Here is a 9,012-nt window from a genome sequence, read left to right as displayed (position 1 = left end):
AGTTGTTTGCTTAGTTTGTTTTTGTTTTAGTTGTGGTTGTTAATAACTGTGAGTTTGCTGTCTTTTTACTGTTCATATTTTGTATCTTCTTTTTCTTAGATAAGTCCCTTTGACATTTCATATAATAAGGGCTTGGTGATGATGAACTCCTTTAACTTGACCTTATCTGAGAAGCACTTTATCTGCCCTTTCATTCTAAATGAAAGCTTTTCTGGATAGAGCAATCTTGGATGTAGGTCCTTGCCTTTCATGACTTGGAATACTTCTTTCCAGACCCTTCTTGCCTGTAAGGTCTCCTTTGAGAAATCAGCTGACAGTCTGATGGGAACTCCTTTGTAGGTGACTGTCCCCTTATCTCTTGCTGCTTCTAGAATTCTCTCCTTCATTTTTACCTTGGCTAATGTAATTATGATGTGTCCTGGTGTGTTCCTCCTTGGGTTCAACTTCCTTGGGACTCTCTGAGCTTCCTGGACTTCCTGGAAGTCTATTTCCTTTGCCAGATTGGGGAAGTTCTCCTTTATTATTTGTTCAAATAAGTTTTCCACTTGTTGCTCTTCCTCTTCCCCTTCTGATACCCCTATAATTCAGATTGGGAATGTTTAAAGATGTCCTAGAGGTTCCTAAGCTTCTCCTCATTTTTTTGAATTATTTCTCCATTCTTTTCTGTTTGGTTGTTTCTTTCTTCCTTCTGGTCCACTCCATTGATTTGAGACCCAGTTTTCTTTCCATCACTATTGGTTCCCTGTGCATTTTCCTTCATTTCTCTTATCGTAGCCTTCATTTGTTCATCTAACTTGTGACCAAATTCAACCAATTCTGTGAGCATCCTGATCACCAGTGCTTTGAACTGTGCATCTGATAGGTTGGCTATCTCTTGGTTGTTTAAAAGTATTGGTTCTGGGGCTTTGATCTGTTATTCTGTTTGAGCTATTTTTTTTTGTGGGGGTTGGGTTTGTGTGGGTTGTGCCTGTTACATATGAGGGGTGGAGCCTTAGGTGTACAACAGGGTGGGCAACCCAGTTGCTGGTTTGTGACACCGTATGTGGGGTCGGAGTCAGAGAGAAAACAATGGTGCTTGCTCCACTCTCAGTTGGATTTCAGTCCCCTCTGCCACTTCCCACAAGCAAATTGGGCACTTTTAGTTTTAGGGGCTTTTGGGGGCACTGTAGTTGCCCTCCCCTTACCCCTTCTAAGACTTGTGATGAATACACAGTCTCAAGGTTTCCCTTTTCCCAGTTAGTGAATATGATACACAGAGACTTTCAAGGGCTCCCCACTGTATTATCACACTTTACTTGCGTTGTTCAGAATGCCTGGAAGCTTTATCGGGCTCAGGATTACCAGGTCAATGGGTGAGACACATCTTCCTTTGCTTTTAGTAACCTGTGTTAAGTTCTTTGTTAGACCACAGTAGTGAGGGCTCTGCCTTTATCTCCCCTCTGGCCACTCATTCCGCCAAACACTCAGTACTACTAGATGTTGTGGTTCCTGCCTCCACCATGAAACTTCTCTTTGTCCCTAGCTCCTATATCACAGCATCCCTGGCATTCTCCCTTTCTGGATGAGCTTTCTTCATCTTCTTTAGATTCCATTTATTCTACCTAATTTTGTTTTAGTAGCACTTGCATTGTCACCTTATAGCCTCCTTATAGACAGGGCAAGGCACTCAGTGAGCCACACCAAAGCAAATGATAGCCAAATTTATTTCTGTAGCTCTGAATTACCTATGATCCTCAGACACACTCTTCCCAATTGCCTGCTTGACATCTCTACTTAGATATCTCAGAAGCAGCCAACATGGCAATAAAATAATTTATCTTTTTTTATATACCAACTTACTCCTCTTCAGGGTTTCTCATCTCTTTGAGTGGCATCTCCATTTATCTGAATGTACCAGTCATGACCTGGAAAATCCTTACCATTATCCTCTCTGCTCTGCACCACATGGGTTCATTGCTAAACCATCTAGTATTTCCTCCTCAGCTGTCACAAATCTGCCTTGTTGACACCAACTCCAACACCTCCTCCCTAAACCCAGCTGTCATCCTCACTTGGCTGGTCTCCCCCACCTACTCTTCTCCTTCCTCCAGTAGTTGCTCACATAAAACTCAGTTATCTTCATGAAAGGAATATTTAATATACTACCATGTAGACTAAAAGTCCCTAAAATGGTTCCCCAGTTTTACTAGAAGCAAGATAAAATACATAAGTGTTCCAACTGCCTCCACAGCCTCATCAAAACTTGTTGTCATTAGTTGGTTTTATTTTTAAATCCTCACTTGAGGACATGCTTATTGATTTTACAGAAAGGGGAAAGGAAGAAGAAAGAGAGACATAGAAATATCACTGTGAGGGAGAATATGGGTCAGTTGCCTCTCTAATATGTCCCAACCAGAGGTCAAACCCACAACCTTTTTTTTCTTTTCTTTTCTTTTAATCATTTTTCAAGTACAGTTTTCTGCCTTTTACTCCCATTCCAGCCCACCCACCCATTTCTCTCCCCTTTTTTTCTTTTTATTGTTCAAGTACAGTTTTCTGCCTTTTACCCCTATCCCAGCCCACCCCCCCAACCCTCCCCACCTCCCTCTCATCTCCACCTCCCCCTTGTTTTTGTCTATGTGTCTCTTATACTTGTTCCTGCAAACCCTTTCCCTTTTCCCCTGAAATTCTTTCCCCTCTCCCCTCTGGTCACTGTCAGCCTGTCCTCTATTTCAGTGTCTTTGGTTATATTTTGCTTGTTTGTTTGTTTTGTTGATTGGGTTCCTGTTAAAGGTGATATCATATGGTATTTGTCCTTCACTGCCTGGCTTATTTCACTTAGCATAATGCTTTCCAGCTCCGTCCAAGTTGTTGCAAAGGGTAGGAGCTCCTTCTTTCTTTCTGCTGCATAGAATTCCATTGTGTAAATGTACCATAGTTTTTTGATCCATTCATTTCTTGATGGGCATCTAGGTTGCTTCCAGCACTTAGTTATTGTGAATTGTGCTTCTATGAACATTGGGGTGCAAAGGTTCTTTTGTATTGGTGTTTTAGTGTTCTTAGAATATAGTCCCAGCAGTGGAATTGCTGGGTCAAAAGGCAGATCCATTTTTAGTTTTCTGAGGAAGTTCCATACTGCTTTCCATAGTGGTTGTAATAGTCTGCAATCCTACCAACAGTGCAGTAGGGTTCCCTTTTCTCCACAACCTCTCCAACACTTGTTGTTTGTTGCTTTGTTTATGATGGCCATTCTGACTGGTGTGAAGTGGTGTCTCATTGTAGTTTTAATTTACATCTCTCTGATGGCTAGTGATGCTGAGCATCTATTCATGTGTCTGGACCCTCTGTATGTCCTCCTTGAAGAAGTGTCTGTTGCCCATTTTTTAGTTGAAAAACCCATAAGCTTTTGGTTCATGGGGTGACACTTCAATCAACTAAGCCACACCAGCCAGAACTTGTTTAGATTTTCATACCTTAGTGCATGTAAAGTGCTTTTTCATTAGGCTTTTCATTTGTGTTTCCCTAATGTCTAATCATTTTGAGCATCATTTCACATGGTTATTAGACTTGCATGCCTTCTTTGGGGAAATATCTATTTAAAGTCTTTTGCTATTTTCATTTGAGTCATTTATCTTTATTGATAAATTGTACAAATTCTACATATATTCTGGACACAAATCCCTTGTTGACATATGATTTTTAATTTTTTCTCTCATTCTGTTGATTGATTTTTCATACCATTGGTAGTACCCATTGATACATAAAAGTTTTTCAAATTGGTAGAGTCCAGTTTATCTTTTTTTTATTTGCACTGTGGAAATTATATTTAAACAAGAAATGCTTAATACCTGTAACATTGATACATGTTTTCTTTCTAAACACTTATAGTTTTAGTTATTACATTTAGGTATATGATTTATTTTGAATTAATTTTTTAAAATTGTTTGAGGTTTTAATATTGTGTGAGGTGCATTCTTTTTTTTAACTCTCTATTTTTACTGTTATTCAAGCACAGTTGTCTCCACTTCCCCCCTCACCACCCTCCCCTTCTCCTCCCATCCCTTTCTCCCACCCTCAATCCTACCTACCTTTGACTTTGTCCATAGGTCCTTTATACTTGTTCCCTGATGATCCTTCCTCTTCTTCTTCTTTTACATTTGAGTATCCAGGTGTCCCATCATCATTTTTTTAAAAGATTTTATTTATTTATTTTAGAGAGAGAAAAAAAGAAGGACAGAAACACAGATCAGGTGCTTCTTACAAGCTCCCAGCTGGGGATCTGGTCCACAACCCAGGCATATGCCCTGACTGGGAATCGAACCAGTGACCTTTCAGTCCACAAAATTATGCTCAACCCACTGGGTCACACGAACCATGGCCCATCATTATTTATTGAAAAATTGCTCTTACCATCAATGAATTGTACTGGTATCTTTATGAAAACTAATTCATCATAAATACAAGGTTTTATTTTTGGACATTTAACTCTTCCATCACATCTTTATTACTATAGTTTGTACAAAGCTTGCAATTGGGGCATCAACTCTACAATTTTGTTCTTCTTTTGCAAGATTGTTTCTGCTATTCTAGACCCTTTGAAGTCCTATATAAATTTTAAGATGTGCTTGTGAATTTCTAGGAAAATTTAACTGAGATATTGATAAAGATTGTGTTGACTCTGTAGATCACTGTAGAGGTACTGCCAGCATAAATATGTTAAATCCTCTGATCCCTGGCCATGCAATATTTTTTCCATTTCTTCAGTTTCTTTGATGTCTTTTGACAATATTTTGTAGTTTTCATTCCATTGCTGGGACTCTATCCTAAGAACACTAAAACACCAATACAAAAGAACCTTTGCACCCTGATGTTCATAGCAGCACAATTTACAATAGCTAGGTGCTGGAAGCAACCTAGATGCCCATCAGTAAATGAATGGGTCAAAAAACTATGGTACATTTACACAATGGAATTCTATGCAGCAGAAAGAAAGAAGGAGCTCCTACCCTTTGCAACAACTTGGATGGAGCTGGAAAGCATTATGCTAAGCGAAACAAGCCAGGCAGTGAAAGACAAATACCACAGGATATCACCTTTAACAGGAATCTAAACAACAAAACAAAACAAAAACTAGCAAAATATAACCAAAGACACTGAAATAGGGGATAGTCTGACAGTGGCCAGAGGGGAGAGAAGAGGGAATTTCAGGGGGGAATGGGTAGGGTTTACAGGAACAAATTTGGAGGACACATGGACAAAAACTAGGGATGGGGGGTAATGGGGGGAAGGGGGGAGGGTTGGGTGGGTGGGCTGGAATGGGAGTAGGGGGGAGAAAACTGTACTTGAACAATGATTAAAAATAAAAAAGATTAACAAAAACAATGAATAAATTAACATATCCTTCACCTCCCACACTTCTTCTGCCTCCTTTACTATTAATATTAATATTGCTTTTTTGGTAAGAACATTTATGCTAAGACATACCCTCTTAGTAAATTATAAGTATACAGTAGAGTATTCTTTTTTTGATTTTTAGATTTTGTTTATTTATTTTTAGAGAGGGAAGGGAGGGAGATAGAGAGAGAATCATCAATGTGCGGTTGCTGGGGGTTATGGCCTGCAACCCAGGCATGTACCCTGACTGGGAATCGAACCTGCGACACTTTGGTTCACAGCCCACACTCAGTCCACTGAGCTACACCAGCCAGGAAGAGTAGAGTATTCTTAATTACAGGCACCATGTTCTATAGATCTCCTTATCTTATTTTGCGTTCATAACTGAGACTTTAGGTGTGGCTTTGATGATGGTAATAGTTCTGGCTGTTTACTTATCTTCAAACTCATCAGGTTACATGTATTAACTGTGTACAGAGTTTTACAAATCAATCATGCCATAATAATGTGGTTTTAAGAAAAGATAAAGTTGTTTTAAATAAGTATTTTAAGTCTTGGACCCCAGATATGCTAGCAGAAAAACATATGTTTTTTAATGAAAAGACAAGAATCAATTAGTAAATTCATTTATAATTTATTCGACAAATATTGTGTCTCCTCTGTATTAGGATTTGTGGTGGCCTGAAGATCCAATTGCAATTAAGATAGACTGGTCTCAGTCCTCAGGGAGGCCCCACCTGGGTGGGAAGGTCACCAATTAGACAATAGAAACAATCAAGATGATGAGTTTTGTGATCAAGTGTGAGGAGCTATGAGAACAAGTAGCTGGAGCAATAGCCTAGTCTGGGGTATAGGAGGTTCATGTAGTTGGGAAGGGTCCCTGAGGGAACTGATTGTGTTCAATCTGAGATGTGAAGCATGAGCAAGTGTAAAGAAGGTTAGAAAATTTGGGGACATGCCAAATGACAATAAAAATATAACAATAGACTGATAGTAGTAATTCAGTCTCATGTGCATTATATAATTTATTCCTCATGACAACATTGAAACTCAAGTGATCACAGGTTGGCATATGATGCTTGAGAAAACATAGAAACTCAAGGCCACAGTGATAGAAATGATAGAACTGTAAATGATCCCAAGTGAGATGCTTGTGAATGAGTTGGGAGGTGTGAGGACCATGGAGCTAGATGGATCCACCAGAAGACTCAAAGTGAACACTACTGAGTCTGTGTTGGTAAACTGCACACTGTGGGGCAATGGAGCCACCACCCAACTTTGTACATGTGTTTTAATGGAACACAGTTGCACTCATTCCCTTTCCATATTGTCTATGGCAGCTCTTGTGCTACAAGGACATGGGTGAGTAGTTGCAACAGAGACCACATGGTCCACAAAGCTGCAATATTTACTCTGTGGTCCTTTGGAGATAAGATCTGCTGACTTTGGTGCAAGTTATATAGAAGGGCCAGCTGGCCAGGGCTCCTCTGATGTCAGCAAACATTAATTTTATCAGCATAGGAATATGTAAATGACACACCGTCTGGATTCGGTTCCAGCTCTGCCACCAACCAGCTGTATGATCTGGGTCATGTCAGTCATCTCCGTGCCCCAGTTTCCTCATCCACAAAACTCATATAACACTGGTTTCTGCCCCAACAGGTTGTTGGGAGGATGACTTGAGTACGTGAAAACTGTTCAGAACAATGACTGCATGTCAGAAGCCATCTCTAAATCTTAGCTCTGCTCATCACAGTTTCATTTTCTAAATCATCCTCTTTTTTCTTTTAAACTAAGGAGAGAAGTGGGTTATACTAACCAATGCCATTCCTTCATTTCCAGTTTGCTTTCTAGAAGATTTCAAACATTAAATGTAATGAATATTATATTAATATACACTTACTAATAAATAAGATGGATTAATACTATGTATCATGTTTGTTAGTGTAATAGAGTCATTAACATAGAATTGATTTAAATAATTGATTACAATAATTAAATCTAAAAGATATATGCCATCTCATTTATTTTATCAACATATTAATTTATAATTGTTAGTGTTCATTATTATGATAGTGTTAGTTTTTAATATAATACAATCAACATTATAAAAATATGTAATTAACATACCACATAATTAATATTTAAATCAATGAAATTTTAAGTTCTTAAAAACATTTTTTCAAGGAATACAATCATGAAACCAGGAAGATGCTTTTGGGTGATTACTGTGTTTTTCTCTGTTTATCATATTCTAGTGAAAGTAAAGTGCTACATGGGTTCTCTGCTGGCCTTGGTCATATGGAGAAGATAAGACCAGTGTGAACTTTAATTTACTGGGCAGATGGTCCATAAAGTTGAGGCCTGGATGCTGCAGAAATGGCCACAATGACAGCCGGGACTCCATAGCCCACAAGGAACATGAACTGCTTCATGAACTGCTCACATTGGAATAGTTGACCACAGTGAGGTTGCATGCAGTGAGGAAGAGGTGCAGGCCCTCCAGCAGCATCCAGGTGAAGGAGGCCAGGTAGAGGTAGTGTAAGGCACCTGCGATGATGGCGCACAGCACCTGGGGAAGCAGTCAGAGTCACCAGGTGGGATTGTCAGGGTGGAGTATGGCCCCAGGACATGTCCTATGCCATGCCATTGGGAAGACCTCTGTTGTATATGAAGGAATTATCAAAAGAGGGTGTGTCTGCTAGTTGGGTCAGTCAGTGTGAAATTGGCTACTCACCCCTCTAACCTTCCCAGAACCCAAGGACATTTTGTTAAGGGGTCCAATGCAGCATGGCCACATGAATTTTACATCCCCTGGGCAGGACAAGGGTCCTTGGGGATGTTTCTGTTCTGTAGATGGCAGTGAGGAAGAGCAGGTGGGCCAAGAAGAGGCAGATGCAGAGCTGCAGGTGGAGGGAGGTGCTGGTGTTCTTGATGGCTTTGCACAGCAGGAAAGTGAGGGCCACCAGGAAGGGGCACAGCAGAGAGAGGCTCAGTCCCATGTGGGTGATCACAGTCAGGGCAGGATCCTCCTCCTGGGACCCAGAAAAGAGGAGATATCAGTCACACTGTCCTGCTCTGTGGTAATGACCCTTCCACCATTTTTAGTATTTTTTGTGTGTGTGTGTGGGGGGGGGGCTGTACAACAAAATTAGGAGTGGAGGTGGAACCAGGTAAATTTTAGATATTTTATGGATATTGTTAGAATTTTCTAGGGTTCTGAACTGATTAATTCAGACGCTGGAAAATTGAGGTATAGGAGAGTCGTCACTCAAGACCGATCCTTGGAATTCACAGGGTTTATTTTCCTTTGCACTTTTTGGCATGACTAAGCTGTAGGTTATCATGTGAGAAGAATGAATTGTGTGTAGATAATTGCAACATTATTTATTAGGAGATGATCAAAACCCCACTATGAGAGGCCTTCATGTATAATTTATGGTGCATTCACAGAACAAAATGGTATGTGGCAATAAAGGTAATAAAGTGTCTCTTTGTAGGCTAGAGTAGAAAGTTTCCTAGATGTAATAAATAAAACACAATTTGTAGAACAGTGAAAAAAACACACAGCACCAAGTCTTTGAGAAGAAGAAGACCAAAGAACAAGTACCCACATTACTGTTACACAGGGTAAGGCAA

The sequence above is a fragment of the Phyllostomus discolor genome, chromosome 8 (assembly GCF_004126475.2).
Source record: "Phyllostomus discolor isolate MPI-MPIP mPhyDis1 chromosome 8, mPhyDis1.pri.v3, whole genome shotgun sequence".
NCBI classification, from domain to species: domain Eukaryota; kingdom Metazoa; phylum Chordata; class Mammalia; order Chiroptera; family Phyllostomidae; genus Phyllostomus; species Phyllostomus discolor.
The sequence above is the reverse complement of the archived record's forward strand: the minus strand, read 5'-3'. Positions refer to the sequence as shown.